The sequence below is a fragment of the Hibiscus syriacus genome, unplaced genomic scaffold, assembly GCF_006381635.1.
Source record: "Hibiscus syriacus cultivar Baekdansim isolate YM2019G1 unplaced genomic scaffold, ASM638163v2 tig00110783_pilon, whole genome shotgun sequence".
Classification (NCBI taxonomy): Eukaryota; Viridiplantae; Streptophyta; class Magnoliopsida; order Malvales; family Malvaceae; genus Hibiscus; species Hibiscus syriacus.
The window spans coordinates 1551718-1562037 of NW_024062861.1; the positions used below are offsets into that span (position 1 = coordinate 1551718).

At 32.1% G+C, this 10320-nt stretch overlaps 1 pseudogene; it reads right to left on the reverse strand.

Annotated features, from left to right (window-relative positions):
* Positions 1-4819: 4819 nt before the first annotated feature.
* Positions 4820-9794, reverse strand: LOC120140261 (annotated as a pseudogene).
* Positions 9795-10320: the final 526 nt, after the last annotated feature.

Below are 10320 nucleotides of genomic sequence, written 5' to 3' on the forward strand. Positions count from 1 at the left end.
CTACCAGATGATGCTAAAGAATGTGCAGATACAGATAAACATATTTTTTTATTGGTTCAGACATCTACAGATTTTATGTTGAGCAGAGATCCTACAGATATTTCAAGTAGTAAAAGATAGTAAAAGTTTAGTTCAGGGAAATATTTCGGATGTTTAGGTTCAGGAGATCAGAATAGGTTATCTAGTGTGTTCCCTCAAAACCAATGAAAATATACAAATCTTTTTAAAACATATTTTTTAAAAATTCAAAAACCATAGTAATTTCCCCATCCGTCACGAACAAAATGTGTAGGTTCTCCATAACCATACAACCCTGTCACAAATAGTAAGGCCCTGAGCACAAAGCCAAGGAACCTGCAAGTATTCAACCCCATCACAGATAGTAAGGCTCTCAGCACAAAGCCGAGGAACCTGTAAGTATTCAACCCTGTCACAAACGGTAAGGCTCTCAGCACAAAGCCAAGAAACCTGCAAGTATTATTCCTCTAACTATACCCCCAATAAAACATGTTCCGTCCGTAAACAGATATAACAAAAATCAAAACATAGTTCAGGTCAAGTATCATATCAGAATCCATCCCAGGTATCATAACAGAATTCAAATCAGAAATTAGATAAAATATTCATGTGATTAGGAAACATACCAGAGTTTACAGGTATTATTCATAGGTACTGGATAATCTTAGCAGGCAGAGAAATACGAATCTTCTGTATACTGATAAATGTCAGAATTTAGATCACTACTAGAATAGTTCATAACTGACGGAATCATCAGTTATTCATAGTGTGACTGATCTGATAAAGAAGAAATGAAAGTTCAGGACATTTACAGTCTAAGTCGATTGATTTCATTATCAAACAACTTCAGATTAATATCTCCAAAATTAATGCTTGTCGACTGGTCAATTCATTGTCCTACAGGGTATTTACACTTTAATACCATAAATTCTAGTCCATATATTATCTTTGGAATCTTCGCTGAATAAATTTTTCAATTTCTTATTTCATGTTCACGCTTCCACTATATCATGAAATGCTGACGTGCTTGATTGTAGTTCATGATCCATAAGAACATTACATGTATGTTCATTAATGTTTCCAGACTCATCCAAATCACTTACTTAATCCTTAGTCCTTGAGGTTACTTAATTCATTTGCAGTCAAGTATATTTCAGTTACTTCGGGGTTTTCTAGGGTAATCTAGATGTTTTGAATTCGGATATATTGTACTTTTGTTCAATTTAATTGATCTTCGTGGTGATTGTCTAACAAATATTAAATTCTTATACTGAATGCGATCTAGAGTTGAACTAAGCTGAATACTTCCAAAATTATCATCGAGCCAAACTTGAGAATACGAACACGCATTCAAGTGACACCTATGTCGTTCAGGTACTGATATAATACTAGCATGGTTGCTCGGCTTAATATGTGATCCATAACTTTTAAGAGCAGTACCACATCCATGTATTTGGATTCTTTAATTAATCCAACACCTCTACTTAGTTTAGGTCATAAGGGTATTTGGTCATTCTGGTGCTCAGTTTCATTCCATTCTTTTCAGAGCTCGAGGATATCCAATCATTCCTCAGCTTGGTGATTTCTTGAGTCATTTCTATTACAAGGGTATTTTGGTCATTTTACAGATCTAGGGTATTTCAATATTTCGTTCTGTCTGGTCTTATTATCGGATTCAAACTTATCATTATTTCAGTCATTTTGAACAATTCTGTTTAAAGAGCACCATCGATAAATTATTCTTCATGTATTTACTCATCACTCGGAGATTTACGGATTATCAGAAATTTTTGTATAAACGTATAACTTAACGATGAAACAATTAATTCATCGATTTAGGCATGCTTCTTGAGTACTTTTCCATATAGGGTCAATTCGAGTTACTTTTCCCTCTCAAGGGTAATTTCATAATTTCTTAACCATATAATTTTGGTATTAAAACTCCTAACAAAGATGATTATAATTCACAGATTCTAGGGTTTATCTCTTTTCCATATAATCTTTAAACTTTAAAAATTCCTTATCAAACTTCTAATCATGTACAAGCCATCTTGGGTTTAGAAATAGGTTATCCAGATTTCCTAAAGAAAACTAGTATTTTCCATACATAAGTAGTTTCATCAGCTCAATATATCTTTCCAGAGTTATTAACCAACTTCCAGGGCCATTCTTGTCATTTTACAGCATAAGGGTATTTCGTAATTTTACCCTACCAGAGTATTCTCATAAATTTCTCATCCAATTACCTTTAACATTTAACCTTTGATGACATAAATATATGTTACATATCCATACTAATTCCTTTATCACTAATCGCAGAACTCATAATGTAATTATAACAATCCATCAGTTCCTTTATTAATCATCCAAGTCGTATTCAATTACCGAATTTCTACCGTATTCATATCGAGTGTATGAATTAATTAAAAATCCAACTGTGACCAAAATGTTCATTCATGCATTTACCAATACCCATATGTTCCATAAAGCATAAAGAGGTAGTAAAGTATTACCTCAATTTATGTGCCATACTAATCGACCATAAAAATTTCATTCGAATGCCCTTGATCTTTAATTTAACTTTCAATATTTCCTCAAATACATAACAATAAACATTTCATAAAAAACGGGGCTTAATTCCGAAAAACGGATCGAATCGAGTGATTAATCAGTGAAAACCAACTTATCGGGTTCAAATTTGGCGAAACGGACCCCAAAAACAGATTTGGGACGTCAAAACATAAAATCTGACTTTTTGAAAATGTTAACTTTTCAGTCATAGTCAACGGGTTTGACTGGAAATTTCGAGGCTTTCGGGTGTGAATTTCAAAAAACGGACTGCGGAATCGAACTCAGGACGTCAAAAAATGTTAGGATATGTGTACCCGGTCAAAGTCAAAGGTCGTTATACGCCCGATCATCGCCGGTCAAAGTTCTGGTCAACAGTGGTCAACGCCGGTCAACAGTAAACCGTTTTACACAAATATCACCCTAAAAGAAATTAATTACAAAATTAGCCACCTTCTACAAATATTTACAAAACTATAACTCGAATTTTACACAAATGTCACCATAACAGAAATTAATTAAAAAATTAACACCCCCTACGCGCAGTGGGGGCGCGTGCGGTGCGTGAACAGTGATACAGTGTCGAAAAAATTCCTAAAAATTATTTTAAGGCATTTTGAGACACTTACCAAGCTCGGTTTATAATTTTGAACAGAGAAGAGCTCGATTTCGAAACATCGAAAACTTTGACTTTCTGACCCCTCCACTCGCCTACGACGACGGAGAAATGGAGGACACCGGTGGACTCGGAACGATGTAAGGAACACGATGGTGCGGGAGGTGTCGAAAACGGATGGCTGGATCGACGTGAATCGACGAAAAACCAACTGAAATCGAGTTAAAACCGACGGTGCTTCCAACTGAATTTAACGACGAACGACGACGATTCACGACTAAAGGTTTGAGGGGTTTTGTTCATCGGTCGACAACGAACACGATGGTGGTTTAGGTTCGTCGATCGAAGGTCGGACGACGAGTAGATCGGAGTTGAAAGGAGGGTTGAAGGAGAAGGGAAACTGGAAAACAATTTGGAAACTGCGTACGGGGAAGGGGTTTATATTTTTCTTCTAAAGAAAAATAGTTAAACTGTGAGTTTAGCCACTGAATTTCCTACACTTTATAAAATGGTCTGCCAACTTTAAATTTTACAATTTAATCCTCAATTTCTTCCAAAATACCAATTAAATTCATCACTTTATAATTTCTAAAATTTAGCTCCTAAATTGAGGTGTTACACTACCGAATGGTGGGTCACAAACAAATCTAAAGTACTACCTGAAATCTAATGAATAAGAGCAGAAATGATGATACTTATGAAAGTGGGCAATCCCTTAATTTAAAATCATGGAAAGGCCTAATATTTTCTTTATTATTATAATTTAGAGCGATTACAAGGTATATAAAGTATTTAATTTTTATCTATTATTTAAAATATTTTTTTAACATGACTTACATAAGAAATAAATATCTAAAGTATATCATCTTTTTTATTTAAGTACATAAGTATTTTTTTCATTCATATATAGATCGAATCATAATATTATTTAGTATTCCAAAATAATTATGAGACACTTGTTTAAAATATAATATTCCAATATATGTATAGGTAAAATCCACTTTAACTTGAAATAGAATATACACGTTAATTTAATACTAATTTATTTAACTATATAGTCAATATGTGAAATAATTTTGGAATACTCACTCGGTGTTCAAAATTATGACGAAATACACGATATAAATTTATAAAAATATTTTGACATCATGTTTGAAAAGTTAAATTTCCGATATTAATTGAATAATTTCAAACATCAAAAATCACTTAAAATTTATTGAAATAAAAAATTATTTGAAAAAATCTCATTCAATAGATATCAAAAATCGGGGGTTATATAAGGTATGTAAATGTACGTTTCAATATGAAATTTGATGACTTGTTATGTTCAAGTATGCTAGTAAATGTGCTTTCTGATGTGAAACATGATATCATTGTGATGTACTACTTCACATGCTTGATGTGTTGAGCTAAATATTTCATTCCGTATTGATAATGGGCTTATGTTATTACGATAATGAAAAATGGCGATTTTTATTTGAAAATGTAATTAATAATCATTTGGTTATTAATTTAGTTTCAAGGACATGTCATAATGTCTATATCGTTGTATACAAATTTTATGACTTTAGTTTTAATGTGGAAGAGAGATTTTGATTATTTGGACTATGTATATTGGTGAGGAAGAGGGATGTTTACTATAATGATAATAAGATTGGAATATTGATTTTAGCTTTGAATGAGAGCAGCATATAGGAGTAGGTTCCAAGTATCAGGAACGCCGGCCAAACACCAATGGCTGCAGTCCATATCTCTGTGGCCGCCGTGCCCGAACACCGATGGATGCCATCTTTTCTTAGCTGCGAAAGAGTCGTTATATTCAGCAGATAAACGGGCTTGGACATGGTGCTAATCACCTTCTCGACCACTTGCTCTGCTGGATGTCGACCCCCGGGTAGCTTCCTCCACGCATTGGCTTTTTCTGCCCTCACAGTTCTTGGCACTGGGTTCACCCCAATCGCTTGAACTGATTTCCAACACATAAATACACAAATCAACAATTTAGTTATCCAATTTAGGGGTGCTTATCGAGCGAGTTGATTGTCAGTTGAATAGTGCTCGACTCGTGCTTGTTAAAAAGTTTTGTTATTCAACTCGACTCGTTGCTTGTTAAACTCGATAGAATTTTGCTCGACTCGTTGCTTGTTAAGCTAACCATAACTTTTATCTATATGTAGAATCTAGTAAATTAATAATTATTAAATAATAATTTAGTATTTTGTTGTTTATTCAAAAATTAATAAATTAGTAATAATTATTAATTAATAATTTAACATTTTATTATCTACTAGTAAATTAATAATTTAATTAGATTTTTTTAGTGGAATAAGTTTTTAAGATAATTATTCAAAGATTATCGAACTTATCGAGTCGAGTTGGACCTTGATCGACTCAACTCGTTAATGTCTCAAGTCGAGCTCGAATTCGAGTCAAGTCAATATGAATCAAGCGTTAATCGAGTTTTGAACGAATCGAATTCGAACAACTCACTCACGAGCTACTCAATTAATTAAACAATCAATCACTCTCTCTCAAGTCAGTGTAAAATATAGATTACGTCTTACTTCATGTGATCCGGGGAGACTCCTTGAAAGAAAACCCTGGTTTTCGAAGGATCAACATTGGCATCAACCCATTTAGCCCATGTTTTTAATCCTTTCTCATACGCAACCAACCGATCCATGTCCCGTTGTGTATGATTTCCTTCTTCAATGAAATCCCATCTGCAAAGCCATAAACATAAGAAATCGAAACAACAGGGAGATTCAGGGCAAGCAAATGTCAACGACGACGACTAGAGTATTTATTTCATACGGTTGTTTCCTCCCAGTGTGGAGCCACCAGTGCCATGTATAGAAGATCAAATAATCAACCCCTTTCCATAGCTTGCCACCTTCGATCGAATCGAGCTTCATAACTCGTCCGGTCGGTGTGCTTACGAGATCCACTAGGAACGCGTTACGGGAGAACATCACTTTCCATCGTACTCCTGCTGATCAAACATTCGTTACCTCGAGTCTAATCCGGTACTAATAATGGTGATACTGAAACGAGAGATTAATCTTACTGGAAATGTGAAAGTGGAGAGGCCCTGAACAGTCATAGATTTGTACTGTGCCTGTGGGACAGTAGTGTGGAGCATGCAAGTCAACGATTGCCATTGATTCAGACTCAGGGAATCCCCAACGAACATAATGCTCTTCCCTCCAATTCTCCGTAACAAATCTTCACCATCGAACCTTCATTAACAAGCTTCATTTACTTTCATACCAACTTGGCATTAGCAATATCGTTAGATTGAAAACACCGACGTACGTAAAATTTTATGTTTGGGAGGTGAATTTATAAATTCTAGAGGAGAAAATAATATATTACAATTGAAAATATATAAAAAAATATTAAATAAATATTAAGTTGAAAATTTCAAGGATAACGATGCCCCACTCGCTTTTGATCCAGCCCTAATTAAAATTTAATTGATGTGAAAACAACAATATATTCTGTTTTGATAAAAAAAAAATTAATGCAAAGATGTTCCATGTGTATTCGCATATCGTGCACGCTTCTCTTTTTCCCCTCAATATCTTGTTCTTTCGTAATGTCATGCAAATGATGGGAAAACTTGTAAGTTACATACACACAATCACAACAATTAAGCAAAACAAGAAACTAATCCTTCAAGTATGCTTTCCTTTTAAATGAAATGCGTGATTAGAATGTAAGCAAACTAACAAACGTAATTAAGGATTGGATCTATGATCAGGGATGGACTGGAAGGGAACGGTGGAGGCAATCGCCCTGAAATTTTCAAATTCATTTGTATTTTAGATTTTTTTTATATTTTTTTGATATTTTAGTTCCCTGATTTTAGATATATGAAGAATAGGTTGAGTAAAGCCAATGGAAACAAATCAAGTCATGAAGTTGACATGCATGTGCCTTCAATCTTCTGAATTTCCAGCCAAAATTTTATCAATATATAGAACTCTTCCTAACAGATTTAATAGTACGAGTTAATTGAACACCAATAAAGATGAACGAGAGATAGGTGGGAATAGTCATCTGAAAATTTCGGAGTGATATATATTATAGATATTTTCTTTGTATTTTTATTGAAATATATTTTCATCATCTTAAATTTTATAAGTTTGTCCCTTAACCTAACATCATGCGTCTATCTCCTTAAATTATATACTTCCTAAATTCTAAATACTAAAATCTTAATCTCTAAAGTTTAAATATAATAAATAATATTTAAATAGATAAAATTATGCAATTTAAATTTCATATATATATGAATAGGATTCTATTACATAATGAAAAACTCTTTTAGTTTACATAGATTTAAAACCATTAAATAATTGAAAATAGATTATTGATATTAACAACAGAAAATGAGAAGATATTCACTCAAATAAACAAGAAGTTAATCTTAATCATCTATTTTCACTCATCAAACGATCGTAAATTTATGTAAAATTAAAATAGTTTTACATTACGTGGATCCTAACCTATATATATTCTCATAAATTTAGCATGCTTTAAACTAGAGTGGATGCATGAAGGGTACACTTTAATCGTTTTTATCCCTATAGTGTTTCTTACAATAAACGCAGCCTGAAAATGAGTTTCTAAATTTTCGGTCACAACCATTTGTGAACTCAAGATAATAATAGCCTTTCCCTTTGCCTATAAAGAACCCATTTGTTAATACAAAAGAAAATTAAAGTACTATTCTTTCGCTTCAATCGAGCTCGAATTTCAGGCTTCAATCGAGCTTCTAAATTTTTTTTGAGTTCGAGACTTTTTGAATTCAAGTTTCAATATTATATTTCAAGTTTGAGTTGAACTTGATAATTTTTAGCTCGTGAGTTTTTGAGTCGAGTTGAGCTTACTTTTAAAATTTTTGAGTTGAGCTCAGCAATACTCGAGTTTGACTCGGCTCGTTTAACAAACGACGTCGTTTGATTTAATTTTTTTTAGAAAAAAAAAACAGAACCGGTTTTCAACCGGTTCACGGTCCAATCCAGTTCCAACGGTTCATATATGGTTTAGCGGTTCATTTCAATTTACTAGTAGCGGTTTAACCGGTGTAGAATGAACCAACCAGGCAGCGATTCTCGATTGAACGGCCGGTCCGGTTCGGTTTTCAAAACACTTATTGATATTGTTAATGTCCCTTTCATGCAAACCACGCAAATTACAAGCACAAAGGTTTTCATATATAACAATAAAAAGATGAGATTAACTCTTAGTAACGTTGGTTACAAGAAAATAATAATATTAGTATTCTCTTGTAACTAATTTAGGACTGATTATGATCCACTTGTATAAGTTTTATATTGATTAGGACTGTGAATGAGTAAAAATAGAATGCTGATATTAACTCCTTTTTTTCAATGAATAACTTCTCATTTTCTACTGTTAATTTCCGTCATCTATTTTTACTAATCTAACAATTTTAAATTATGTAAAACTAAAATAAATTTACACTCTGTAATTAAATTCTATCCCTTTTATATTAACTAATATATCTTTTCTCACGTTTTAAAATTAAATTGAGTTTTATTTCGATTAACATTGGTATTATTATAATATGCATGAAGATGTAAATGTTAGGCTAAAATTCATAATTGGACAAATATGTATAATATACAATAATATCATAAAGTATGACATAAAATTAAATTATCAATTATATTACATGTGTCATAGATATTAAAGTGTCATGAAATTAAAGTGTATATATCATAAGTTGTATTTATAATTTGATGAGAGACAAAGTTATAAATACTAAAGATTGACCCAATATTTAGTCTATATAAAAAGTTAGTGGTCCCCAAGAAATAAGTTAACTTGTATCACTTTTATTGAGAAAACTTATCGATTATAACAACAAAAAAGACTCAAGAATTATCAATTAATTCATGTATACTTTCCATATATATTTTAGGATAAAGTACATAAATGATCAATCGGCTCTTGACTATTAAAAGTTACAAAATGGTATCTAACTATTTTATTTTTCAAAAGTCCTTTTTTTAAAAAAAAATCATCTGAGCTGGACGTTAACATGTTGATTGAGATATTATAGTCGTTTAAGATTATGAGATCAAATTTTTCGTATCTCAGTCAGCATGTTAAAGTCCAACTCATATTGTCGTCTATTTTTAATATAAAATGACAAGTTTAAAACATAATAAATAGTCGGGGAATCATGTGTGTCCTTTACCCCATATTTTATCCCAATAAGAAATCAAGATAAAAGAATAGGAAGAGTGAAGGGTTACTTACGGTGGCAAGTTGCAGGCAGTGGGCTGCCATCGAAATTTGAGATAGTCATGATCAGGTCGACCATTCCTCAAGCAATCAAACTGCTTCTCAATGAACGGGCAATTGGGTGTTTGATAAAGAGGAGGATTCATCATACACCCAACTTCCATGGAAAATATCACACTCTCCATCTCCATAAATCTGCTCTTGTGAAAGAGAAAGCACTGCGAGTATTGCTGCAGCAATGGCCAAACGATCCATCAAATAGCCTACAGAGAGAGAGACAGAGAGAGAGCAATGGGTTGATGAAATTGTGTGAAGTTGGATGCCTAATATATACAACATAGAGGAGGAATTTCAACGATGATTCCAAACTCAAGGAAGAATAATAGTAACTAATATTGGATTTTTTTAATTATTATTCTCTTTTAAGTAAATAATTTAAGACGAATGAGTTGTAGACTTGTGGCATAAACAGCCTAACAGATTTTGTTTTCTTTTAGTAGCGTTTGTTTAGGGAACGTTACACTACGAGATATAAAATTATAAAATTAAAATTTAGTTTTAATATAAAAATAATATTTAAATTATATTATTTTTTATTTAAATTATTTTCTAATGCCTAACATTATAAATGTTATCATTTTAAGCTTTTCGACCGTAACGGCCGTGAAAGAATCTCGTTAAGTAACACATGTATTCTGATAATTTTAAAGATTTTATTTTAAAAATTTAAAAAATAATTATATTTAAAAAAATATTATTTTATAAAAAAATAACAAATTTTAAAACTAAAATTATATTTTAAAAAATGAATTAAAAAAATTATTATGTAATGAAATAAA